Source organism: Mustela lutreola, chromosome 9 (assembly GCF_030435805.1).
Source record: "Mustela lutreola isolate mMusLut2 chromosome 9, mMusLut2.pri, whole genome shotgun sequence".
Classification (NCBI taxonomy): domain Eukaryota; kingdom Metazoa; phylum Chordata; class Mammalia; order Carnivora; family Mustelidae; genus Mustela; species Mustela lutreola.
The window spans coordinates 88,022,412-88,049,417 of NC_081298.1; the positions used below are offsets into that span (position 1 = coordinate 88,022,412).

The 27,006-nt window shown below is 45.6% G+C and overlaps 1 long non-coding RNA gene across 8 annotated transcripts in view; it reads left to right on the plus strand.

Moving 5' to 3' along the window:
* The window catches only part of LOC131840205 (uncharacterized), a 34,846-nt gene that overhangs the window by 5,367 nt on the left and 2,473 nt on the right, over positions 1-27,006 (plus strand). For 3 of the 8 annotated variants that reach the window (XR_009357260.1, XR_009357261.1, XR_009357265.1), the window contains 5 exons: positions 193-270; positions 3,169-3,373; positions 4,085-4,183; positions 5,741-10,008; positions 10,240-15,048. This is a non-coding gene — a long non-coding RNA (uncharacterized LOC131840205). Of the gene's footprint in view, positions 1-192; positions 271-3,168; positions 3,374-4,084; positions 4,184-5,740; positions 10,009-10,239; positions 15,049-19,778; positions 19,866-22,916; positions 23,084-24,476; positions 25,453-27,006 lie in introns of those variants that run through there. The other 5 variants (XR_009357264.1, XR_009357263.1, XR_009357266.1 and 2 more) reach the window with 5 other exon arrangements.

The following is a 27,006-nucleotide window of genomic DNA, read 5'->3' on the forward strand; positions in this document are numbered from 1 at the left end:
ACAGCCATACAGCCATTCAGATGGTGGGGGGGACGCTGACGGGAATGCTGAGGAGGAGGAGGAGCAGCTCCTTCTTCTATGAGTGGGCGAGGGTGGGGAGAAGAAAATGCGGGGCTTCTGGTATAAAGAAAACTGAGTGGGTTTTGTGTGTCTTTGTGTTTTTTGTTCCATTTTTGCCTGCTGCACTTTTAGCTGAACTCCTCTGAAAGCGAGATGTGTGTCCATCTGGAAACACATTGATTGACCCACACCCGCATGAGAAGTGTGGAGGTAGGTGTGCATGCTGGGGGGATACGTAGGTATAGGTAGTGCTTGGGTAGCCTGGACAGAGTTTGAGAAGTTGGGGATCTTCGTGGCAGGTATAGTTCTGGCACTGGGGAGGAAGATGGTCACTGGCATCGAATGAGACTTGTAAACCCTGGAATTTAAATTTAGACCCCCAGGACAGGGTGCAATTGTTCAGAGGGTAAGGAAATATGGCTGTCAACGATCTGAGTTGGGCCCTAAAATCTCTCTGGGACACACAGACTGTAACACACAGGCTGGGACAACCTGAAGGCAAAGGGGTGACCCTCAGTCATTTGTATCAGAATGATCTGGGCTGCTGGTTCCCAAGGTGCTCTGGGGCCCACCCCAGATCTACCAAAGCTTGGGTACCAGGCTTTCTAGGGGTTAGGCCTAGGGAGTTCAAAATTTTAAAGACGTGCCCCAGGTGATTGCCAGGTAACTAAGGACAGAGGGTCTTTATAGAGTTAGTAGACAGGGCTAGAGGAGGGTTGAGAATGGGCCTCAAGCTTTAAAATCTAGCATCTAACCCTGACTGATCTGCTGTGAGACCAGGAATCCGTATCCTAAGCCATTCCACCGACGATTAGGATAATCATTCACGTTAGGTGTCCTTGGAGGGAATTAACTGGAAAAAAACTTACCCCATCTGTAACTTGACTCTGCAAGTCTCTGCACATCTTGCCTCTTCATTCAAACTGGGGTATTCTGAACGGACTCCCAGAGCCAGCCTGCGGCTTTAGAGAGGCTGGGGCCATTGTGTTATTTCTTCCCCCGGCTTTACTGGGATATAACTGACATAAACATTAAGGTGTGTGATGTGTTGGTTTGATACACTGATACATATAATTCTACCACCGTGGCATTAACTAACACCTCCATTGCGTCTCATAATTATCATTTCTTTTTTGTGGTGAGTACATTTAAGATCTACTCTCAGCAATTTTCAAGTATACAATACAGTATTATTAACCATAATCACCATGCTTTTCATTAGGTCCCCAGAACTTACTCATCTTACCACTGAAGGTTTGTTCCCTTTGACCAACATCCCCTACCCCCCAGCCCCTGGTCACCACCATTCTACTCTGTTTCTCTGCATTTGGCTTATTTATTTATTTATTATTTGTTTAAGATTTTATTAATTTATTTGACAGAGAGAGACCACAAGTAGGCAGAGAGGCAGTCAGAGAGAGAGAGAGAGAGAGGAGGAAGCAGGCTCCCTGCTGAGCAGAGAGCCTGATGCGGAACTCGATCCCAGGACCCTGAGATTATGACCTGAGCCGAAGGCAGCGGCTTAACCCACTGAGCCACCCAGGTGCCCTGCATTTGGCTTTTTTCAATCTCACAAATATAAGTGATATCATACAGTATTTGTCTTACTGTGCCCGGCTTGTTTCACTTAGCCTCATGCTCTCAAGGTCCATCCATCCCGGTTGCAGAGGGCAGGATTTCCTTTTCTTGTAACTGAGTAATATTCCATTGTTTATATATATCCGTTTATCTGTTGCTGAATACTTAGGTTGTTTCCAGATCTTGGCTATTGTGAATAATGCTGCGATGAACATGGGAAGGCACTTCTAGTTTGTTTGCTTGTTTTGTTTTGTTATTTTGAGGTCCTGCTTTCATTTCCTTTGGATATATCCCCAGAGGTGGGATGGCTGGATCATGTGGTGATTCTACTTTTAATTTTTTGAAGAACCTCCTACTGTTTTCCACAGTGGCCACACCAGTTCACATCCCACCAATAGTGCATAAGTGTTCCTTTCTCTCTGCACATCTTCTGCCAACGCTTATTATCTCTTATCTTTTTTTTAAGTTTTTATTTAGATTCTGGTTAGTTAACATTCAGTGTAATATTAGTTTCAGGTGTACAATATAGTGATTCAGTATCTCTTATCTTTGTGATGACAGTGATTCTAACAGGTGTGAAGTGAGTAGGGCATTGTTTTGAAATCTTTTTGAATTGATAAGAAGCCACAAAATGCTTTTGGCCTCAAAGGAGGGAGTCTGGTCACCGTTCTTCCAGCTCCACTCAGAACAGCAGGCAGCAGAAAGTCGGCTGTAATAGAGTTCTAAAGTCCACAGATGCGAGTGGACGTTTAAACAAGCATGTGTCTACACCAGCTGAGGCCCTGTTTTCTGGTACCACTGGCCATGGAGGCCACATATTTGCCAGTGGGTGAATTTCAAGGTAGCCTGACTCTCAAGTCCTTAGCTCTCATCAAAGGCAACCTTTGTTTTACCAAAAGTCTTTCCATTCTTATCCAAAAATAACACTGTATGCAGTTAATAATATTCTATTTAATATCAAAATGGGCAGGGGGTCCACAAGGTCAAAACTATTTTCATAATAAAATGTTATTTGCCTTTTCGCTCACATCTTCTCATGACCGTATGAAGCTGTGAGCTTGGGGAAAACTCTGATATCACAACAGAGTGAGTCCAAAAGCAGATAGGAGACTCCATCTGTTTTTTATTAAGCTAAACATTTTAAAAGTTTGCAGGAATGTAAAACGGTGCCACACTTCTCACTAACATTTTGTTTTGTTTTTGAAAATACAGTTATCTTTAAAATTGTGTTAATGCGGTAGGTTTAATATTGTAATTTTAAGTAAGTATTTTTAAATATTCCGTTTTAATTTCTAATATGGAAAGTTTGGGGAGGTAGACCCCACATAAATAAAAGGCTCTTTCAATAATATTTACGAGTATAAAGGAGTCCAGAAATCAAGAAGTGGGAGAACCACGACCTTATATCTTCCCCAAATTATAGTGTCCTATAGGCTCCACCCCCAAAGTTTTCCTGAGTAAAGCTCCCTTTCCCCGCCTGCGTTTGGGCTCCACCCTGCTGATAAGCTAACCTCTCTCACCCCTTTCCAGAACAGCTGCCTCCAGGCTTCCCCGCGGCCCTTCCCATCCCTCCTCCTGGTCCTCCCTTCTCGCCCTCCAGAGTGAGAAAGCATCCTTTGACGGTGCTCAGCAAACCTAGAGTGGGGACAAGGGACTCGTGCAGTTGAGGAAGGAAGGGACGAATCACAGACACTACCCTCAAGGAGCTTCTGATTTCGTAGGGACGTACGGACAGGTAAAGCAGCTCCAGGAGGTACCTGTCCTTGCCTTTCGCTAGCTAACACTCTCCTCCCCGGTCCCCCGCCCCCACTCCGCACCACCCCTTTCTCTTCCGCCACCCTGGATTCCCGAGATCCCGGGCCCGAGCGCCCCCTGGTGGCCGTCCCTCGTCGGTGCAGCCTTTTTCAGAGGAGTCCAAGGCGTAACTAGAGTTAAAAAAGACCTCAGTCGAGTCTCTCGGGATCCCAGTTCTGGGAACCTGTCCCTGTGAGGATCTGTCTCGGTTTTCGGCGGCCTTCTGTCTGTCCCCGTGCTCATGTTTACCCCTGGATGAGTAATTCCAGCCGGCTTCTGCCTCTGTGCCTGCCGCTTATCTTGTATTCGTTTCCCCCACCAAGCCCATTAGTAGGTGGCAGTCTGTCACGGTAGAAATAGTATGTGCTGCGGCTTGGACCCAAGTCCACGGAGCACGATGCCAAAGTTCCACTTCCTACTGGCATTCCCCACAGTAAATAATCTGATGGCTAAAGCAGCCCTGGACATTGGCTAACGATGGATATTCTACGTTGGGGTCAAGTTCCTTCCAAAGGGGAAAAGTGAATCCACAGCCTCTGAATCTCAAGGCTAGGCTGGATTCCGGGCTCTCCAGGAGTGTATTTCCTGCATTCTGGGGTGGGGGTCAATATCCTAAGACCTCCACCCTCCACCTTCCGGGGCTTTCTTCCAGGGATGTAGCGTCTCCGCCCCCGCCCCCACCTCCACCCCCGCGCAATGGCTGTAAACAGGACTCCAGGTGGTCTGCTATCAAATCTCAGAACTCCTCAAAGTGAGTATGCAACTTCAACTCTGGCTTCCTCAACACAAAAAGCTAGCCCTAATATCGAGGAAGGAAATGCCAAAGTGTCTCTTTTTTAATCGAACCCTAGAAATTCAGAATGAAAGTATCCTCAAAGTGAGGATACTGGGAACAGGATTGGGGAGTGGAAGGGAGTTCCAGATTCAGCAAGATATCCTCAGGGACCAGCCTGAAGATTTCTCCTACTGCTCTGACCCAGAGTCCATTAGCAGGAACCTCACTGCCCCATCAACAAACTCGACCTAGTGGTTTCCATGGTAACCATCAAAGAGTGATCCCCTTTTTCTTTCCTACAGATGTTCCTCCTACCCCTCCTCGTGACAATCACTTTCAGACAGGGCCTAGAACTGGATTCTGTTCAACTCTATTTGCAAATCATTTCCCCCTTTTAATCCATGTTTTAAGAAAGTACAAACCAGGGGCACCTGGGTGGCTCAGTGGGTTAAAGCCTCTGCCTTTCACTTAGGTCATGATCCCAGGGTTCTGGGCTCTCTGCTCAGCGGGGAGCCTGCTTCCCCCTTCTCTCTCTGCCTAATTGTGATCTCTGTCTCTCAAGTAAATAAATAAAATCTTAAAAAAAAAAAAAAAAAAAAAAAGAAAAGAAAGTACAAACCATTTCTTTAATTTACATGGAAATACCCTTAAAAATGAACCAATAATGTCAGGTATGTGGAAGCATGGGAGTTCATTTTATTATTCTTTTTAAGTATGCTTAAATTTTCCTATAGTGAACACAAAATTTTAAAGTAAACTAAAAAATTTTTTAAATAATATCTATGCGGGTGCCTGGGTGGCTCAGTGGGTTAAAGCCTCTGCCTTCGGCTCAGGGGGTCCTGGGATCAAGCCCAGCTCAGGGAAAGACTCTGACATCTTTACCATATCCCAAATAAGGACTGAGGCTTATAATCTATTAGTTCCTTTTATAGAAAATGGTATTTATTTTGCAACCTCTCATCATTCTTCACAAAGACCAGATTTTCTTCAGATATGTGGGAAGAGGGTTTTGAATGTTTTTTTTTCTTTTTTGCCTAAAATTTTTTTTAACTCCAGGGGCACCTGGCTGGCTCAGGTGGTGGCGCATGCAACTCTTGATTTCAGCGTTGTGAGTTCAAGCCCCACGATGGGCATAGATATTATTTTATTTTATTTTATTTTTCAAAGGTTTTATTTATTTATTTGACAGAGAGAGAGAGAGATCACAAGTAGGCAGAGTTTCATTTTGAAGCACAAAAAGACTATAGATAAACCTTTAAAGTATAATAAAAACATAGGTATTTGGGGGAAATTTTTAAAAATGGTTGAATCACATTGTCCTTCCATAACTCCCTTCCCGTCTTTTACTCATGTCGCCCCTGTACCATTCCAAATCTTTCAAACTTCCATAATGAGAAACCCAGCAAGTGTGAGCACCTGCTGTCCCTGTCCTACAACAGGGGTTGGGTAAACTACAGTCCTTGGGCCTATTCTTGTGGGGTGCCTGTTTTCGTGTGGCCGGTCAGCTAACAATGGTTTTTGCATTGCTAACAGGCCATAAAACAGGCAAACACTCAAAGAAGGATCTGTGACCTACACTCGATGTCCAGCCTCTGGCCACATCTGGTCCACGAAGCATCTGTGCTGTAGGCTGGCTGGAGCCCTGGTGAAAGGTGGCTTTTCTTCCATCCAGGCAGCTATGAGGAAAGGTACAGCCAGGAAGTTGCCATGCCGACGGGGAATTCAGTTCTTAAAATAGTCCACTGTGCTGAGGCATTTTCGGGGTGGGTGGGTTTGGAGGGAGGGGGTTCGGGAGAGGGGTGGGGAGAGATGATAAACTAATGAGTCAGACCCAATTGGTGACAGCTGTTCTGTCATCCCTCTGGCAATGTGAGGTGGGAAGGGGACAGCTCTCTAAAATGAGGTAGCAAAGAGACATTTTCCATTCAAAGAACAGGAGAGCTCTGTTTCCTCACACTATTTTCCTGACAGAAGGAAATTCCCCTCTCTGTGGGTCCACCCTGCAGAGAATAGATGTAGGCACGCCTCACTCACACAACGCCTGCAGGACTGGGGGACCTGTAGGAGTGGGAGGGGCAGGCTCTCTCACACGGCTGCCTCATGGCTCTGTCCACAGCAGGCCCAAGTCTCCTCATCATCACAGGTAGCATCATCATGGGACAGTAGGGAACAAAATTCATCACCCCAAAATGTGTCTCTTCGGTACGTAGATTATTGTAGGCTGATTATTTTTAAGAAACAGAAGGCTCAGGAAGAACCTTCAACCTTCCCCTCATGGTTTACAACAATTTAGATAGACAACTTCCTCCAGCAAGGGAGCTATCACCATAGGTAACCACAGCATAATATGGACTGAATTGTCTTTCTTCCCTTTATAGTCCCAGATCCCTCCCCACTTCTCCTTAACTCTGGGTGTCCTATAATCCTCAATTGCCTGACTTCTTGTGGGCCTCATTTTCCTATGGAGACCCTTAGTATGTACTTAAATTTGATTTTCTTCTGCTAATCTATCTCATGTCAATTTAATTCATAGCCCAGCCGCCCCCCCCAAAAAAAATCCCTTGAAAGATAGAGAAAATTTTTTCTTCCGCAACAGGGCCAAAATGAAAATATATCACTAAAAATGTCTTCTATCCAGGCAATCAACCATCGATCAACCATCAATTGATTAACCAATCAATCAACTATTATTATTTGAGCATTTCCTGTCACTTCTCTGTTGTGCCCTCAATGCCTGGAAGATGAGCTGAGTACTTATTTTTTATTGCGGTAAAATATATATAACATAAAACTTACTATTTTGACCATTTTTTAACTGTACAATCCAGTGGCATGAAGTACATTCACACTGTTGTACAACTAGCCCCACCATCCATCTTTGGAACCTCTTTATCATCCCATATACTGAAAGTCTATACATAAGTCTCCATTCTGTACCCACCCCCAGGCCCTGTCAACCACTATTCTATGTTCCATCTATACAAACCGCCTATTCTAGGAGTCTTGTATAAATGGAATCATATGGTATTTGTTCTTTTGTATCTGGCTTATTTCACTTAGAATATCTTTAAGGCTCATCCCTGTGGATATGCATCAGAATGTCATTCTCTTTCAAGGTCAAATAATATTCCATTGTGTGTATAGACCATGCTTTGTTTAGCCCATGAATGGACATTTGGGTTGTTGCCACCTTTTGGCTATTATGAATAATGCTACTATGAACATGGACGTACAAATAGTTGTTGAGTCCCTACTTTCAGTTCCTTTGGTGGCAAAGTCCATCTTCAGAAAGAGAACAAGGAGAAGATTGAGAATGCAATCTCGGGGCACAGAAGACACTACAGCAGCATTTTCTTACCTTTTCCATTCCACCATCCAAAGTCCATCTTTGAGAAAGCCAGCAAGCCCCTTGTCTCCTGTCTTCCTCCCTCATCCATCTGCTCGTACTGCCTATTGTCATGAGGTCATTCCCACAGGCACCTCTAGTCCCAGATCCATCATCAAGGACAATGGGCAGCCTTAAGGTTGATGGTTAGTTCTCATATCTTTCAGAGTTGAGCATTATTAAAATAAAACCAATGGTATCTTTTAGCATGGTTTCAATGTGTGTTTGTAGTAAAGGACTCATTTCCCACCAGGAGCAGAGAATGGAAAGACATGGTGTGTGGCATATCACTAGCAGTTTTTTGGTTGGGAATGGGTACATGGTCTCAGTTAGCTCAGGCTGAAGGGAATGAATTTTATTTCATGGCTGGGCATGGTTCTATTTTTGCTTCGGTGTTTTGTTCTCTAGAAGTGTCCCACTTGAGGCCAATTGAAAGGAAGCTGGGCTATGGATGCAGCTGACATCTAGGAAAGAAGGCAGAACTGAGAGAATAGCAGAATATGGTTCTAGCACCCTGATCATGCAATGCCTGAAGCCTGAACTACCCCAGTTACCTCTGAAGAAGCTAATAAATCACCTTGTATTTCAAGCCAATTTTGGCAGGGCTTTCTAACGTTGGGGCCAAAAACATTCTAACAGATGCAGTCTGCATGGTGTTAGGATTTTGGTTTTAACCCGAAGAAGAGTGAAATATGTTTTGAGGTTTCTGCACAGAGAACCCAGGGAGAGGGCTCAGTCAGATCTGCACTTCAAAGCATCTCTTTGGAAACGGTTAGTAGGAGTTGGAGCGGTTACAGTTAGGGGCCTTATTGTGTTAGTCCAGTCCTAGTAAAAGGTTATAGAGGAGAGAAGAAGAGATCTGGAAGATTTTTTTAAAAAATATTTTATTTATTTATTTGAGAGAGAGAGAATGAGTGTGAGCAAGAGAGAGCATGAGAGGGAGGAGGGTCAGAGGGAGAAGCAGACTCCCAGCTGATCAGCGAGCCCGATGCAGGGCTCGATCCTGGGTTTCCAGGATCATGACCCGAGATGAAGGCAGTTGCCAAGCGACAGCCACCCAAGTGCCTGAGATCTGGGAGATTTTAAGGAAGTTGGGTGACTTTGGCAGAAGTCATTAAGGTAGTAAGGTTGACAAGACTTGGTGATGGTTTGAGGGGAGAGGATGGCCGTGTCAGGGGTGACCTCTCTGTTTGTGACTTGCTCAGCTGGATGGATAGGGCTGCGACCCTCATGACAGAATTGTTGTTGAGGAAAAAAGATTGAACACTGACAGTGTCAGGTTGCTGGAGAAACTGGACTTCAGCGGGAGAAGCAAGAGCCAACGTTAGCTTAGCGCTAGCCGTGAACGGAGTATGCTTTACCTGTATAAACTCATGAGTACAATGGCCTCGTTGCCACTTTACAGATGAGGAAATTGAGGCATGGGGAGATTTAGTAACTTCTCTCAGGCCTATACAATCAGCTAGGAAATGAGATTTGAACTCAAGCAGTTTGTCCCCATGAATTTCCCAAGGAATATATGCGCCAAGAAGGTTCAGATGAGAAACAGCAGATAATACAGTACTGTTTTCTGGGGCCTGAGACCCCACCTCCAATGCAGAGCACTCTAGGAAGCTGGATTTTAATTCCTGGCCCAGCTCCCCTTTCCTAAATCAGTTAACACCTTGATGGCTTCTGACTAAGCAGTCTGTATCCATATCCCAGCCCCAGCCCCCTTCACAGAGCCACCTCGGGAGGCTACTTGCTTCCTCTGTGCCTGGAGCTGATCTGTCCCTGCTGCCCAGGGACCACATCTTCAGACTGCTGCTGTCAGCAGGGAGGAAGGGTGCCAGGCAGAAGGAAGGCATGGGTGAGCCCTCAGAGGGCCAGCCTACCCTGCGGTCACCCAGAAAGGCAGAAAAGAGAGAGCCATCCTGGGTGCTCCAGGTCCTTGGAAAGCACCGCCTTTCGAAGTTTGTGCGCTGGAGTCGATCCGTTCTCGGCACCTATAGGGATGTACGTCTTCATCGTGGCTTCTCTTGTTAACACTCAGTGCCAGGCAATGTCCTCAACAGCAGCCTTCCGGTAACACAGAGTGGTTTCCTGAGCCCTGTCCTAGGGCATCCCTCGGTGGAGAGGACTGCTGGGCACTGAGACTACTGAATGGGGGGGAGCTGGACACAGCTCTGCACAGGACCATTTCATCGTCTTCTTCATCACCGTCATCATAGTGTTTCAATTTATTAAGTGAATCTACTGAACTTACCATTTAATATCGTAACCCCAAATGTCAGATGGGGGCTCCCTTTCCCTTGAGATCTATATGATAGGTACACTGATAGCCCCCCAAACACATAGACACTAAATTCCCAAGTCAGTGGCTATCTAAAAGACACACCCTCCATCCCATTTCTACTAAATTGATAGCAAGGAAGAGGTTTTTTTTTTTTTTTTTTTTTTTTTTTTTTTTAAAGATTTTATTTATTTATTTGACAGAGAGAAATCACAAGTAGGCAGAGAGGCAGGCAGAGAGAGAGAGAGAGGAGGAAGCAGGCTCCCTGCTGAGCAGTGAGCCCGATGCGGGACTCGATCCCAGGACCCTGAGATCACGACCTGAGCCGAAGGCAGCGGCTTAACCACTGAGCCACCCAGGCGCCCCAAGGAAGAGGTTTTTGTTTCTCATAGACTTTTCTGCCCCATGGGCAGCGCCTCCTTCTCCTCTTCCTTCTTCTTCTTCTCCTCCTCCCCCTTCTTTTTCTTTTACGATATGCTTCCATTATATGTATTTTTTTTATTAGTTTCAGAGCAGAATTTAGTGATTCATCAAAATGCATAGAACACCCAGTGCTCATTACATCAAGTGTCCTCCTTAATGCCCACCACCCTGCTACCCCATCCCCGACACACCTCCCCTCCTGCAACCCTCAGTTTGTTTCCTAGAGTTCAGGGTCTCTTAGAGTTTGCCCCCTTCTCCAATTTCACTTTGTCTTTCTCTGACTGGTTTATTTCGATTAGCATAATACCCTCTCGTTCCATCCGTGTTATTGCAAATGGCAAGATTTCATTCTCTTTTTCTTAAGATTTTATTTATTCATTTGCAAGAAAGAGAGAGAGAGAGAGTGAACGAGAGAGGGGAGGAGCATGAGTGGAAGGGAGGGACAGATGGAGAGAGAGAAGCAGACTCCCTGCTGAGCAGGGAGCCTGATACAGGGGTTTATCCCAGGACCTTGGGATCATGACCTGAGCTGAAGACAGATGCTTAACTGATTGAGCCACGAAGGAGCCCCAATATTTCATTCTTTTTGATGGCTGAGTCGTATTCCATTCTCTGTGTGTGTGTGTGTGTGTGTGTGTACCACATCTTCTTTATGCATTTATCTGTTGATAAACATCTGTGTTCTTTTATTTTTTTTTTTTTAAGATTTTATTAATTTGACTGACAGAGGCAGAGAGGCAGGCAGAGAGAGAGAGAGGAGAAAGCAGGCTCCCCGCTGAGCAGGGAGCCCGATGTGGGGCTTGATTCCAGGACCCTGAGATCATGACCTGAGCTGAAAACAGAGGCTTTAACCCACTTAGTCACCCAGGTGCCCCGACATCCATGTTCTTTCCGTAGTTTGGCTATTGTGGACGTTGCTGCTATAAGCATTGGGGTACAGGTGCCCCTTCAAATCACTATGTTTGCATCCTTTGGATAAATCCCTAGTAGTGCAATTGCTGAGTCATAGGGTAGTTCTATTTTTAACTTTTTGAGGAAGCTCTTACTGTTTTCCAGAGTGGCTGCACCAGTTTGCATTCCCAACAACAGTGTAAAGGGGTTCCCCTTTCTCTACATCCTCACCAACCCCTGTTGTTTCCTGAGTTGTTAATTTTCCCATGGGCCCCCACTTCTAAGAGTGGTTTCATTTGTTCTGTCAAGTCATGGCTGATATAGAACTCAGTGCTGCATTGGTTTCCACAGAAGTGCCCCTCACACAGACAGCCCTGGGGAGGTAGACTCTGCTCTGACCACACTGCCTTATTCTCCCCTCTGCAGTCCTCACTGCTGGGGACCTTGTGAAACTGATCAGAGTCCCTGCTTGTTCTGCGGCAGGCCAGCCACAAGCCACAAGCCAGAAAAATCCACAGTGTCTTCAGGGAGGACACTAGGCTTAAGAGACACTGATTCATTGATGGCTCTTCTGCATAAGAGAGACTGGAAATTATGTCATTAGCAAATAGTCCAGTTGAGCGTTTCCTAGGTACTGGGGCCCACAAAGCGGTGTGGTCCCTCTGCCCTGAGGGCTCACCATAGAGGGAAGAACAGCACACACTGCTAATGGCCAAGCAGTAGACAAAGGCAGGTATTGCTGAATATGCACAAAGGGATCCCAAAAGGAAGAGTCTCTTTTGGGATGGCAAGGTGGGTCGGGAAGGCTTCACAGAAGACGTGACACTTGAGTGGGTAAAACCAGAGAGTCGTGGAAGTGCCTGGCCCCCTCTGAGAGTAGGGAGTGGTCAGCACAGGACATGTGCTAAGTGCTGGGACTGGGTGGGGGGAGGGTCCAGGCTATGCTGAATGTGTCATCCCTCACCCAGAGGCTGTAGGGAATGGCTGGGTACCCAGCAAGGATTTAGCTTGACTCCTTGTGTCCATTCCTCCTTCTTCCACACCAGGGAGCAGCAGGGAGTGGGGCTGGTGAACATGCTCAAGATGTTTGCTTCCTTTAATCAGCCCTCCTGCACGACGCTGACATTCTGGCTCCCTGGAGTCTAAGAAGAAAGAAAAGAGTGGATTGAAAATGAGAAAATAGTCGTATGGAGGAGTAAAAAGCAGCTAGAAGTACAACACTCATTTGGAAATGGAATGACACATGAGATAAAAATCCTAAATAAATATCTTGCATGGTACTAATTGCATTTTAAAAGCTGCCACCAGAGAACAGATAAAACGATGTTGTATTTCATTAGTGGCTCCTTTAATTCTATGGTATTTGCCAGCAAGCCCTATTAAAGCACTCTGTAATTAAAGACCAGTTCTGGGTCCTGTAATTTAGAACATTATCAAAATATGGCAAGTGGCTGGAGGTGAAGAGATGGAAACAAACACACTTTCATGAGGTCCTTGTAGATCACACAGCATGTGAATTTTAAAAGCTCAGCTATTGTACCACCCCTGCCAGAAGGGTCAGTTTACATCACTGTTTTTCATTTGATGGGCGATCAGTTATATTTTTATGATCCTACAGGAATGTGGATGGAGAAGTAAATGGGTTCTTTTTTTAAATGATTTTTTTATTGAGATATAATTCTTATAATATGAAATTACCACTTTAAAGTGTACAATTCATGGGTCACCTGGGTGGCTCAGTCAGTAAGCATCTGCCTTCGGCTCAGGTCATGATTCCGGGGTCCTGGGATTGAGCCTCAAAGTGGGCTCCCTGCTCAGTGGGGAGCTGCTTCTCCCTCTCCCTATACCCCTCCCCCTGACTGTGTTCTCTCTCTGTCTCTCTCTTTCAAATATACAAAATTAAAAAAAAAAAAAAAAAAAGTGTAGGGGTGCCAGGGTGGCTCAGTGGGTTAAAGCCTCTGCCTTTAGCTTGGGTCATAATCCCAGGATCCTGGGATCAAGCCCCACATCAGGCTCTCTGCTCAGCAGGGAACCTGCTTCCCCTCCTCTCTCTACCTGACTCTCTGCCTACTTGTGATCTCTGTCAAATAGATAAATAAAACTTAACCAAAAAAAAGCATACAATTCAGGGGTTTTAGTGTATTCAAAATGTTGTACAGACATTACCACTATCTAATTCCAAAATATTTTCACCACCCCTACAAGAAACCTAATACCTGTTAGCAACTGCTCCCCATTTCCACCCACCCAGCCCCTGGGCAAGCATGAATCTAGTTCCCTAGAAGGAACTTCTATCAGTTCTTTGTGCATCATTCCAGAAATACTGCATCACAGAGGTTCTCAAACTTTCCTATAGATAAGAATCAGCTAGAGGGCTTATTAAATCAAAGAATGCTGACCAACCCCTGGAGATTCTTCTCTGATTCAGAGGTTCTGGATTTGACATTTCTTATGAGTCCCCAGGTAATGCAGATTCTGCATTCAGGGGCCGTACTCTGAGAATGACTGTTCCAGAGTATTCATAGGAACTCTTTCCATATGTAGCCCCCCTTTCTGAAGTCACTTAGTATCTGTTGCTGACAATGGAAATGTCCCTAAGACACCATTGATATGGCACAATCCCTGCCCCAGTGCCTTCTCTATGCTGCTTTCTTTGCCTAAGATACCTTCATACCTGACCTCCACACATCCGAGGCCCAGCTCAAAGGCCATCTCCTCCAGGCAGTCTTCCATGGTGCTTTCCCTATATGGAAGAAATTGTCTACTCCTTTAAACTCCCATAGGAATGTTTCTCTGTATCCTTCTAAGGGCACCTATTATTTACTAGAACAGAATGCTAAATGGGGCTCTTTCTGCTTTGTTTTTCATAATTTTTGTTGAAGAGAGATTCTAAAGTGGGTTTAAGATATCTTCAAATGCAGAATATAGGTTTCAAGACCTTTGGAGTTCCCCCGAAAGGTTTCCTGGGACAAAGCAGTCCTCTAAGCTTAGCGTGGGGGAAGGTGAGATCATATGAGGGGTTGTCACCTCCTTCCCCTGAGCTCAGAGAGACTGGACTTCAGTGGCTGCTTGAGAGCTCTAGGTGTGCTCTCAACAGTTGGGAGCCTCTGTGGCCTGGAGCCAGACTCAGGCCTGTCTGAGAGAGCGGAGGTGGCCTGGACTGAGCAAGGAGGGTCAGTGTTTCTTCTAGACCAGGGAAAGTCTCCAGGGCAGCCAATGCGGCAACATCTGAAATCCTACCCAATGTGGCTGGGGTAGTAGGAGGCTGCGAGGGAGGTGAACCAGATTCCAGGCCTACACTGTGACAGACTCCTGGGAACTACAGAGACGCCCCCAGTTTGGGGGATCGCTGAGTAACACAGGTGAACCCGAGAGTCACCTTTAGGAACCTTCCACCCAGAGGAAGCCGATGTTTGCCATGAGGGCACCACCTCGGATTTTGCTCTTTCTCCCGGCGGCCAGGGACCTCATCAGCCGGATCGTGGGAAGAGTGGGTGGGGAGAGCGAAAAGCTTCCCCCTGCCCCCACCACCCGTCTCCGGCAGCCAGGGAGATGGAAGAAAATGTAAGCCAAAGTTTGGGTTATTATATAGGACTGGACATGCCACAGACAGGAAACTGTGGTTGTGCCTGAAAGGGGCCATTTCCTGAGAGCAGCCAGTCTGTAGCCCCGCTGGGGTTTTCGTTCCTCCGACGGTTTACTCATGCTGGTTTAAAAGGCAAGGCACGGACACCTGGGTGGCTCAGTGGGTTAAAGCCTCTGCCTTCAGCTCAGGTCATGATCTCAGAGTCCTGGGATGGAGTCCCGCATTGGGCTCGCTGCTCAGCAGGGACCCTGCTTCCTCTTCCTTCTCTCTCTCTCTTTCTCTCTCTCTCTCTGCCTGCCTCCCTGCCTACTTGAGATCTGTAAAGTAAATAAATAAATAAAAATCTTAAAAAAAAAAAAAAAAATGCAAGGCACACATGCGCACACGGACGCGCGAGTGCGCGCCCACGCTCTCACGCACGCTCACACGCACGCTCACGCAGACGTGCGCGCGCGCCCTGTGCAATCTCTCTCCCTCGCTCCCTGTCTTACCACTACGTTGCAGCTCCTTGGTGTCCCGCCCCACGCCTGGCGCACACTAGGTACGAACTCACTTCTTCCGTTCTTCTTGCGGTCAGTGCTTACTGGGAACCCACGCTCCATGCCGGCACCGGGAGGGAAACGAAATGGATGTGCCTCTTGTCTCTCAGGATCCTGGCTGTCTGCGGGGGGTGGGGGGTGAGAGAAGCTTCTGGAGAAGGGAAGCGCTAATTCAGATCGGGGCCAAGCGGGGAATACGAATGGGGGCAGTGGGCCCGGATGCGACCACAGGGACGCGGGCGACTGTGGCAGAGCAGGACACGCACCGGGACCCTCAGCAGCCAGCAGCTGCTCTGAGAATCCACGCCCACCGCTGCCATATAGCGCATTTGTTGCGAAGGAGTAAGAAATCTAGATTTTTGTGTGAAAGGCCCCCCAGCAAAACACATCTGTGGACTGGTTCAGTCCAAGGTCGCTGCTTGGGGCCCTTGTGCCGGTGTTGGCTCTCTCGCCGCTAAGTCTCCTGTACAAAGAGGGCCTGCCAGTAATTAAGAGACGCGTGCTGCTTCTTCAGGAATTAATTAGGGTTTGAAGAAGTTTATACAAAGAACTTAGCTGTATTAAGATACTCCTTTGGCCCGGGGCGCCTGGGTGGCTCAGTGGGTTGGGCCGCTGCCTTCGGCTCGGGTCATGATCCCAGGGTCCCGGAATCGAGTCCCACATCAGGCTCTCTGCTGGGCGGGGAGCCTGCTTCTTTCTCTCTTTCAGCCTGCCTCTCCATCTACTTGTGATTTCTCTCTGTCAAATAAATAAATAAAATCTTTAAAAAAAAAAAAAAAAAGATACTCCTTTGGCCCAAAGAATAAATATTTTTAAAATCCCAAACCAAAGTGCTTAATCTGCTAAAACGGGCAACAAATAGAATGAAGGCTGAAAAGAACTGGCTTCCCGTTTCAGAAGAGCCCCTGTGACCTCTGCAATCTGATTACAGAGAAGTGGACATTCCTGCCGGGAAAGTGACAAGAAGCCCCAGAAAAACCAAGCCCCATTTGGAGGGGAGCTAGGAGGTTACTTTAACTGCAATTTCATGACCTTGAAAATGACTCCATCCATTGGAGACCTAGTGACAGCTTCTGGAGCTGATTTATTTTTTCTTCTGGAGCTGTCCTTTGCTCCCCACACTGACACTGCCGGGATCACAGGGCCCACGAGCCAGGCTGTAAGTGGAGCTGGAGAAGTTCTGGGAGACAACAGAGGATATGGCAGGCAGCCCAGCACAAACAGCTACCTGGTATGCCTTCTCTCCAAGTTCTGCATCCTGTTCTGGGGACAGACCCAGGGGTGGCCCTCTATACAAGTAGGACAGATAACTCCTCAGGTGTCTTCCCCCCCCCTCCCCCCGCCACCCCTCTACCTCCCCTCTAGCTACCACCAACTTGTTCTCCGTCTCTAAAAGTCTTTTCCTGGAGTGCCTGGCTGGCTCAGTTGGAAGAACATGGGACTCTTGAGCTCGTGGCCATGCGTCGGAGCCCCAACCACGTTGGGTGTGGAGATATTGAAATAAATAAATACAATTTAATTAAAAGAGTTTGGTTTTTTTTTTTTTTTTGGTCTTCTTTTTCCTTCATGTGTTTTGTTCCTAAAATTCCACAGTGTATGGTATTTGTCTTTCTCTGTCAGACATTTCAGTTAGCATTATACCGTCAAGGTGCATCCATGTTGTTGCAAATCACAAGAACTCATTTTTTTTTTTAAAGATAGATTTATTTATTTACTTATTTGACAGAAAGACAGGGGGAGAGGGAACACAAGCAGGAGGCGTGGGAGAGGGAGAACTTCCCACTGAGCGGGGAGCCTGACATGGGGTTCAATCCCAGGACCCCAGGATCACAACCTGAGCCGAAGGCAGATGCTTAACTGAGCCACCCAGGCGCTGGAGGAGTATTCATATATATGTGTCTGTAATATTCACTTGTATGTGTATATATCTCCAACACTTGCATTGCTTCTATACTTAGCTATTTTAAGTAATGCTGCAGTAAACACAGGGGTATATAGATCCTTTCCGAATTAGTGTTTTTGTTTTATCTGGATAAATACCCAGTACTAGAATTACTGGTTCATTTGGTAACTCTATTTTTAATTTTTTGAGGAACCTCCATACTGTTTTCCGCAGTGGCTTCACCAATTCACATCCTCATCAACAGAGCACAAGGGCTCCATTCTCTCCACATCCTCACCAAAAGATTTATTTTTACCATTAGTAGTGTTCCTCTGCCTTTATTAGCAGGAAATCATCTGCCTCTTGAGAAGTACCCTTAAACTTTCTAAGAATCCTACATTCTCTGCAAAGAGGCCAGTAGTGTTATCAACACGGTTGTTTTCAGCTGCTGCCACAAGGTGTCGCTGTTGAAATACTGGTTTTGCACAGGCCAGCACACACTACCCATACTTTGGTGATGCCCTTGCGGGTACAGGTCCTTGCTAGCCCACAATGCCATGACTGAAGGTAGCAATGCTTTTAACTAATATGCATATGTATTCCCAAAGCCTGACACTGCCAAGATGGCTGCTTCTGGATTGCCTTTATGCAACTTGTATGGAGGTCACCATCCCAGATTCCCCATAACCTCCTGAAAACTTCGCCCTTTGTGGCCCTGTGTGTCCTTTCCTGGTATCAGACTGGGTCAGTGACATCCCGGCATTTTTTTGCATGTTTAAATCTCAGAAGGCTTAAGGGGACTTAATTCCTTTTCTCTTTTAAATTTCTGAAATGGTTCTGCAAATGTATCACTCCTTCAGAACTCAGCATATCAAGGGATCTTAGTGGGAGATCACCTTGCTAAGCCAAGCAAAAAGTCCTCTTGCACCTTTTAATTGTCAAAGATAAAGATCCCGTGCCTAGACCATGCATGGGAAGGGGAGGTCAAAGGGACCAGGCCAAACTACAAGAGGTACAGTTGTCCAGATATGCTGAGCCAACAAACAGATTCAAAAGCCCGCTGAGAGAGATGGAAAGGAATGAGATGAGGGTATCAGTGGTGTCAATGATAAAAAGGCAATGAAGTTGGCAGCCAAGAGTGGGTGGGAGGAGGGCTGAGAGGACCAGATGGGACACAGAGAGGGTACCCCTTTCAAATTCTGATCTGACCTTCCAATTCCTGAACTTCCAATTCTTCAGGTATGTGGGTGATTGGGGGGTGCTTTCCCAGAATGGGGTAGCTTTATAAAGGAGTCATAGTAGGACAAAAGAGTAAAAATAAAGTCTTACATACAGTAATTCCTTTCTGCTTATGTCTGTTCGTACTTAAAGTGTTTACAAGGTAACACATGCTTGGAGAGCCAGATAAAATTTGTGAAAACAGAACATTTGATATCAATGCAAAGCACATGTTAAGATTAATCTGGACTGTGACTTATGCAAGCGACTTACCCTCTGTTCCTAATTTATAAAGTGGGAATAATAACGCTACATTTAGTTTCAGTAAGGTTGGTTGAAAGTAGCAGAAAACCCTATCCAAACTGGCTTTGAAAGTAAAAGGGAATTTATAGGCTTATGTAATTAACAACAACAAAAAAATCTAGTCATAAGGCTCAGGTGTGGTTGATCAAGGCTCTGGCTCAGTTTTTCTGAGATTTCCTTTGGCTTTGATCATGGTGGCAAATTATTTAGGAATTCAGAGTCACTTTTGTATACTATGCCTTCCAGGGAAGAGTGTTTGCACCCCTTAGTTTCTGGCAAAAGTTCTAAGACTGACTCCAGCTGGATTGGGTTGGTGATGATCGGGGTGATCATCACTGGCCAGGACAGATGGGCATAGGGCAGCCTGGATTAGGTAAGGGACAGGCTTCCCTGGAATCTGCTGGACTTCTCTGAATCAGAGGCCGAGGGGAAAAATACAAGCATGGGGAGGATGCTGAAGGCATCCTCTGTATCCATGTGCATTGCTTTTATCCAGCTCCCTTCCCTCTAGCCGTTATGGCTTTCTGGGGTCCTGATGGGAACTTCAAGAGGCAAAGACAGAGCCAGTTCATTGTAACTAGGGAAATTTGAACACACTCATTAAGGAAAAGGATATTTATAAGTGGTGGCCATGCCATGTCCATACTCATCTCCAAGAAGTGTGTGATCCCCTGGATTGATGTCAGTTATGAAATCCTTTCTCCCGGGCTGTAGTGTATGATTATTTGTGGGTCCCAAGCACTTTTGCCTTTGTGATCCCCTTCATCCACAAAAACTAAATGCTAAAAATTTTATTTTATTACTGAGTTGGTATAAAGATGACCATTATATATCTATATTTTTTAAAGATTTTACTTATCTATTTATTTATTTATATAGGAAAGAGAATGAGAGCATGAGCAATGGGGAGGAGCAGGGAGAGAGAGAGAAGCAGACTACTGAGCACGGAGCCCGATGTGGAACTGAAATGCCAATTGAGTATTACCCCCACCTATATGGAGGGGAGCGGGTGAAGGGGGGGTGCAAGGTGCCAGCTTTTGCTTTGTCCTCAGCCAGCCTCCTGCTCCTTCAGGACTCGATCCCATGATCTGAGATCACGATCTGAGCTGAAATCAAGAGTCGGACCCTCAACCCACTGAGCCACCCAGGCACCCTAAAGGTGACTATCTTAATATTATATGCTAAAACATTCTGTCCAACTTGAAATTTCCATTTTTTCTCCTAATTTAGAAAAGAAATTAAAGTATTTTCATGGGCCCCTAAGCATGTCACGAGTCCTGGGCACATATCCATTAGGCACTGTACTTATGTGCCTAATGAATAAGTAGGCCCTGACTTTATCCCCAGCACACAACAAGAGAAAAACTTTTGATGTCTACTTTTCCAAGAATTCTGTCTTTTTTTTTTTTTTTTTTAAAGATTTTATTTATTTATTTGACAGACAGAGATCACAAGCAGGCAGACAGGCAGGCAGAGAGAGAGAGGAGGAAGCAGACTCCCTGCTGAGCAGAGAGCCCAATGCGGGACTCGATCCCAGGACCCTGAGATCATGACCTGAGCTGAAGGCAGCGGCTTAACCCACTGAGCCACCCAGGCACCCCGAATTCTGTCTTCTTTATGTTGCTCATCTCAGCCTTTCTGGAACTCAGTCTGCCTTCTTGCTTTGAAAATTTCAAGTTGTCTGATGTTTCCATGGCAGGATAGGGAATCCAGATCTTCAGCAGGGCCATAAAATTTTACAGGTAAGATGGAGGCCTGGCAGAAGTGATAATATGGCTCTTAGTGTGGAGGTTATAAAATGCTAGTTTCCATCCTGGGCTCTCTACCTTGCTTTCTCATCATTTACTCTTGGGGAAAACTGTCATTGAAGGACTTCAACTACCTCCATTTCGACCTCAAACTTTGTAATTAAGTTCTTCTTGCCAGTTTATCTCAACTACATGGGCAAAGCATTCCCTGATGGAAACTGAAACTACCCCTCAGGCAATAAGGACTACCCTGAGCCAGCAAGACCCCACCCAAGAAAAACGATCAACTTGACCTTCACTGCCTTCCTACAGTAGCCACTGACCTTAGTCCTGCATTTTGCTTATGTAAACCTAGAAGTGTTTTTGGCATTTTGGAGACAGTCCTTGAGACGCTAGTCAGCTGTCTTGCTATCTTAATAGATCAAAATATCAGCATGCTATAGCTAAAAATCAGTTTATTTCCTTGGGAAGTTGAATTACTTTTAAACTTGGTTAACGGATTCATATATTGTATAAACTAATGAGTAACATTTGATTCCAGTCTATTAACTGTGCTGTTGGACTCACAGAGGAGCTCCTAAATGTGAGGACATATATTTTTCCTTTGGAGGCCAGTGGGCCTAGAAGAAAGTCTGAGTGGTGATGTAAGGACCTATTTTATATTTTTATTTTAGCCAGAGGCTTCCATTGAGGTTAAACAATAACTTTGTTGTTTAACCCTTAAACTGTCCCTGCTCCCCTTCCCCCAGGGGCTTCAAAACAAGTCCCGGAAACCAGCTCCAGGTGTGGAGGCCAAGAAAAATAAGGCTGTACCCACCTCGAGTCTAGCCCTGACATAAATACAGCCATCTTGGCAAAGCAAAAGCTGGCACTTTGCACTGTAAGAGTGGGTTAGCATAAGAATGGCCATCCTGAAGGCCGGGAAGCCATTTTACTGAGTGTCCCTAACAGGCCGACACTGAGATAAGAGGAACTAACTAAAACCTGAAGAAACAATCATATACCACCAGGACGGTTAGGTGGTGGCACCCCAGGGACCAAATGTTAAAGAAAAACAAATAGTTAACTTGCAGAGATCACAATCCTGCAAGACAGGAGTCTCCCTAGGTTTGCAAATGTCTTGGTGATTTACAACAAAAAGGCCATCTTTTCAATGGCCCAATTTCCAGAGACAAATGGTTCAGTACCTCGAGGCCTAAGGTGGCCCTCCTCATCATAAAACTGAAGGAGGCTGAGGCAGAAGGAAATGTAAATAAAGTAAAATTTCTTCTAAACCTAAATCTCTCTTAACTGCCAGGATGGCGCCAGGGTGATGCCGGGGTGGCAAAAGGTTAAACAAAGTTAAACTGTCAAAGTGGGGCGCAAGATATGTATATAGCTATGAAAAAGTGCCTTGAAAATGCTATATAAACCCTTGGCTTTGAGTGCTCGGGGTCCTTGTTGAAACCCGCTGCGCCAGGCAGATACTTGGGCCCCAGCTAGCTGGAAATAAACCTTGCTGTGTGACTTGCATTATCGAGAGTGTTCTCTGTCTAATTGAGGGGTGGTCGACTCCGTACCCTAACAGTGAAAAGCATGCTGTATTAGCTCTGTGGCTCTGGGACAAGTCACTTTGCCTCTCTGAGACTCAGTTCGTATATAAAATGGCAAAGTTGTGGTATATTAATTTCTCTAAAAATCTGGTAATTGATGGTCCTGCTTTAACCTGCCATGGAATTTGGCTCTTCCATGACAAGCCATCTCAAAGTCAGCCTGAGGCCCCCCTAATGAGGGACACTTCTCTGTCCAGTATGATAGATGTTAGCCACAGGGGCCTTCATATATTAAAATTAATTGAAATTAACTAAAATTGAAATCTAGTTTCATGGTTGCAAGTAGCCACATTTCAAGTGATCAATAGCCACACGTGGCTAGTGGCCACAACACGGAGTTAGAATGCACTTCCATCATCACAGAAAGTTCTCTCTGACAGCACTCACTGCTCGAGGTCTTAGCTTTCAGTGTGGTCCACAAGACAGGATTGGTGTCACCTGGGAGCCCTTAGAAATGTAGGATCTTGGATTCCAACCCAGATCTGCTGAATCAGAATGTGAATTTTAACAAGAATCCCACGTGCTGCCTGAACGTGTGAGCTTCAAAAGCGTGACCTTATATAAGGAGCATTCCCCACCAAGTAGCAGGTTACAAGGACAGAGCAGGCTCAGGGCGCTCCTGCAGCCTCTGCAGACTCCAGGCTCTTATTAGTTGTGTGGATCTTATCTACTGCATAGGAAAAGCAGAGGTTATTACAAGAAAAAGCAATGATCAGGATGCCTATTAACATAGGAAATGCTCTTTAAATGGCTGTTACATTTGGATTTGATGAGGTTTAATGTTAGTGTAGACTGTGAGGCCAAGAGTGGCTCTTCTCCTAGCCGCCACAGGGTGGCGCTGTGTCACCAACGTCTTTTCCTCTTTGACAGGCTTCCAGCTGTCTCCCCAGCGGGGAAGTCAGAAACTGCCCTGGGACTTCCAGGTCTCTGTTTCGAATTACCAAGCACGACCGGGCAGCTGGGACACCAATCCAACCATTCATCTGACGGATAATGGGAAAACAGGCCTCAGCTTTGTGCCCAGCAGGAATGCAAAAGTAAGATCTGCATGAGGAATTGAATAAGGACTGTGTGAAAGTCTTACTGGAAGCAAGAGGCTTCCGTTGGAAAGGTAGGGGGAGGGAAGATTTAGGATTTTCTAAGTTTCTCAACGATCTGATCTGCATTTCTCATCACAGTCTCCAGCTATGGCTCTTTGCCAGTCAGGCATGCGTATGTGTGTGTGTGGGGGGGGGTGGGATTGGGTGGTGATCAGGGGTGGAATGGTGGGGGATTTTTTTTTTAACTGCTGGGCTTCATCTGAAGTTTCCAATTTGGTGGGAGGGCTAGGGTGGCCAGATAATTTGCATTTCAAACCAGTTCCCAGGTGCCCAGGTGATGCTGGGTCTGCTGTTTCAGGCAGTGCTTTTTGAGAACCACTACTCTAAACTTATGAGAAGCTCAGGTGGAACAAATTATAGAATCATGGTTCAAAAGAAGGATGTGACGGGGTGCCTGGGTGGCTCAGTTGGTTAAACAACTGCCTTTGGCCGGGATCCAGTCTTGCATCTAGCTCTCTGCTCAGCAGGGAGTCTGCTTCTCCCTTTTCCATTACCCCTGCTTGTGCTGGCATGCTCTCTCTCCCTCAAAATAAATAAATAAATAAATAAATAAATAAATAAAAAGGATGTGACCCCAAAGGAATTACTCAGAACCATTCTCCCCCATCCCATTGCCTTCCTCCTTGCCCCACTCCATAATGTCCTCTGCTCTCTCAGAAGAACAATCAGAAAACTAGTGTGGACCGGTCTGAGGGCTGGGGAGCTATGAGTGAGAGTTCATGTCCCAGTAATAATGCCCATCCTTTCTCGGCGAGGTTCCCCACTCATAGTCTTTGATCTGTTCCAAGGAGGGGATTAAGACTCTCAAAGCTCACTGAGCCCCACTTTGGACACAAAACCTATAGAGACCACTCTCTGTGCCTGGTGCCATATCCAAAGTTGGGTCACTTCCCCCAGAAATAGGTGGAAATGGCAAGAACCTGGATTTTATTTTATTTTTATTTATTTTTTTAAGATTTTATTTATTTATTTGACAGAGAGAGAGATCACAAATAGGCAGAGAGACAGACAGAGAGAGAGATGAGGAGAAGCAGGCTCCCTGCTGAGCAGAGAGCCCCATGCGGGACTCGATCCCAGGCCCCTGGGATCATGACCTGAGCCGAAGGTAGAGGCTTAACCCACTGAGCCACCCAGGCGCCCCAAGAACCTGGATTTTAATGGGAGTGGAATCTCAGGGAGTGCAGACAAATCAGATGGGCCCCCAGTGGTTGGAGGGGGAGTTACAGAAAAACAGTTGGAGCACTTGGCACTATAGGGGGTTATAGGAAAAGAACCCGAGTTCCTCAGGTGCCAGTTTCCATTGGTAAAGGGGTCTCGTCTTCCATACCAGGAAGAGGAAGACCACTCGTAATTACCAGAGAGAAGACTTACAAATGGAGAAGGCCCCAGCTTCAGCCTCTACAACGATAACCCTTATCTTCCATTAATTTCCCATATATATTTACCTTCCCACAATGTATATACCTAGAAGCCAATTTCTCCACCTTTTTCTTGTGACTTTCTACAGTATTTCACCCTTAGTGAAAATGGTATACCTCCGCTGCCCAGAGCGTGGAGCCTGCTTAAGATTGTCTCTCCCTGGGACGCCTGGGTGGCTCAGTTGGTTGGACGACTTCCTTCGACTCAGGTCACGATCCCGGACTCCTGGGATCGAGTCCTGCATCGGGCTCCCAGCTCCATGGGGAGTCTGCTTCTCCCTCTGACCTTCTCCTCGCTCATGCTCTCTCTCAAATAAATAAATAAAATCTTTAAAAAAAAAAAAAAAAAAATCGTCTCTCCCTCTGCCCCTCCCTTCTTCGCGCGCGCGCGCACACACACGCCCATGCGAGTGCTTGCGCATGCACTATCTCTCAAAAGATACAAATTAGAAAGTGGAGTGGTATGTAAATCCCCCCAGTCTCACCACTTCTTTGGAGTTTTTCACTTTTTTTCTGTAAGACTTCCTCATGTGTATACAGAATAATCCTCTCTCCTGTTAATCTCCCTTTTATTGTTGTGCTTTGTGTGCCCTGGGTATTAAACCTAAGAGGTAGAGGGAAGGGTTTTTTCACTTCTACACTCTAAGAAAGAATCCCAAAGTATACGGTGAGTTCTACTGTGGCCCATGAGATGAGTGAGGGTTTGGCGGCTACTGTGTTTCATTTAAATAGCTTTTAAGATCGAAGAGGGCGGGCACCTGGGTTGCTCAGTGGTTAGGCAGCTGCCTTCAGCTCGGGTCATGATCCCAGGGTACTGAGATTGAGGCCCACATCAGGCTCCCTGCTTGGCGGGAAGCCTGCTTCTCCCTCTCCTGCTCCCCCTGTTTGTGTTCCCTCTCTCTGTTTGTGTCTCTCTCTGTCAAATAAATAAATAAAATCTTAAAAAAAAAAAGATTGAAGAGTGGTCTTTATATAGCACAGCCTTGCCCCACATGCCCATAAAATCCCGCAGGAGAGGGGCGCCTGAGTGGCTTAGTGGGTTAAACCTCTGCCTTTGGCTCAGGTCATGATCCCAGGGTCCTGGGATGGAGCCCGGCATCTGGTTCTCTGCTCAGTGAGGAGCCTGCTCCTGCCATCCTTTCTCTGCCTGCCTCTCTGCCTACTTGTGATCTCCGTCTGTTAAAAAAATCTTTAAAAAAAAAATCCCAAAGGAGACATTTATGTTCTTCCTAACTCCATTAAAGGCATACAGTCACGGGGTCTTTTAATGTTCTCTTTCTGCCACGAGTGACAGACGAGATTCCTGGCTCCATGTAGGGGCTCTCCCCCATACTACCCTTCATTCTTTCCTTTATTATGAAGAAAAACTTAGCTGTCTTCCCCACTCTTAACCCCAAAATCTGTGACTGAGGAGAGCTTGTATAGTTTACGTGTAGGGATCAATAAATATGGGTAAAAACATTTTTTATTTTTATTTTAATTTTTTAAAAGATTTTATTTATTTATTTGACAGGCAGAGATCACAAGTAGGCAGGGAGGCAGGCAGAGAGAGAGAGGGAAGCAGGCTCCCTGCCGAGCAGAGAGCCTGGTGCGGAGCTCAGTCCCAGGACCCTGGGATCATGACTTGAGCCGAAGGCAGAGGCTTAACCCACTGAGCCACCCAGGTGCCCCTAAAACCATTTTTTAAAGATTACTTTCATTTAGTTAAGATAACAACGTGAAGTGCTACAACTAGCTGGAAACAGTTTAGCAGTTTCTTAAAATGTTAAACATACACCTACTGTATATAGCAACCAAATACCTACTCCTACTAGTTAGTTACTGTGTTTACCCCAAGTAAATGAAAAAATATGCCCAGACAAGAATTGTGCATGAATATTCATAGCAGCTTTATTTGTAATGGCTAAAAACTGAAAACAACCCAAATGTCCACCTACAGGTTAATTAATAAAAAATTAAGGTGTATCGATTCCATGAAATATTCCCAGCAATAAAAAGGAATGAAGTATTGATACATGCAAGAACATGGTGACTCTCAGAACAATTAGGCAGAGGAAAAGAAGTCCAACGAAAAGAATCCACAATACATTGATTCCATTTCTATAAAATTCTATGAAATGCAAACTAATCTCTGATGACAGGTCACTGGTTGCCTGGGGATGGAGTGGTGGCAGGAAGGGTAATTTATAAAGGGGTATGAAGGAATTTATAAAGGGGTATGAAATTCCTGTGGATAATGGATAAACTCATCTTGATTGTAGCAATGGTTTCACGGATATATGTTTATGTCAAATTTAACAACTGTACGTTTTAAATGCATGCAGTTTATTTTTAGGTCAGTTATACATTATTTCAATACAATAAGTTCTTAAAAAGATTAAGATAACTCAACAATAACAAAGCAATAGAACAACAATGTGTGAAAGATTTATATAGACACTA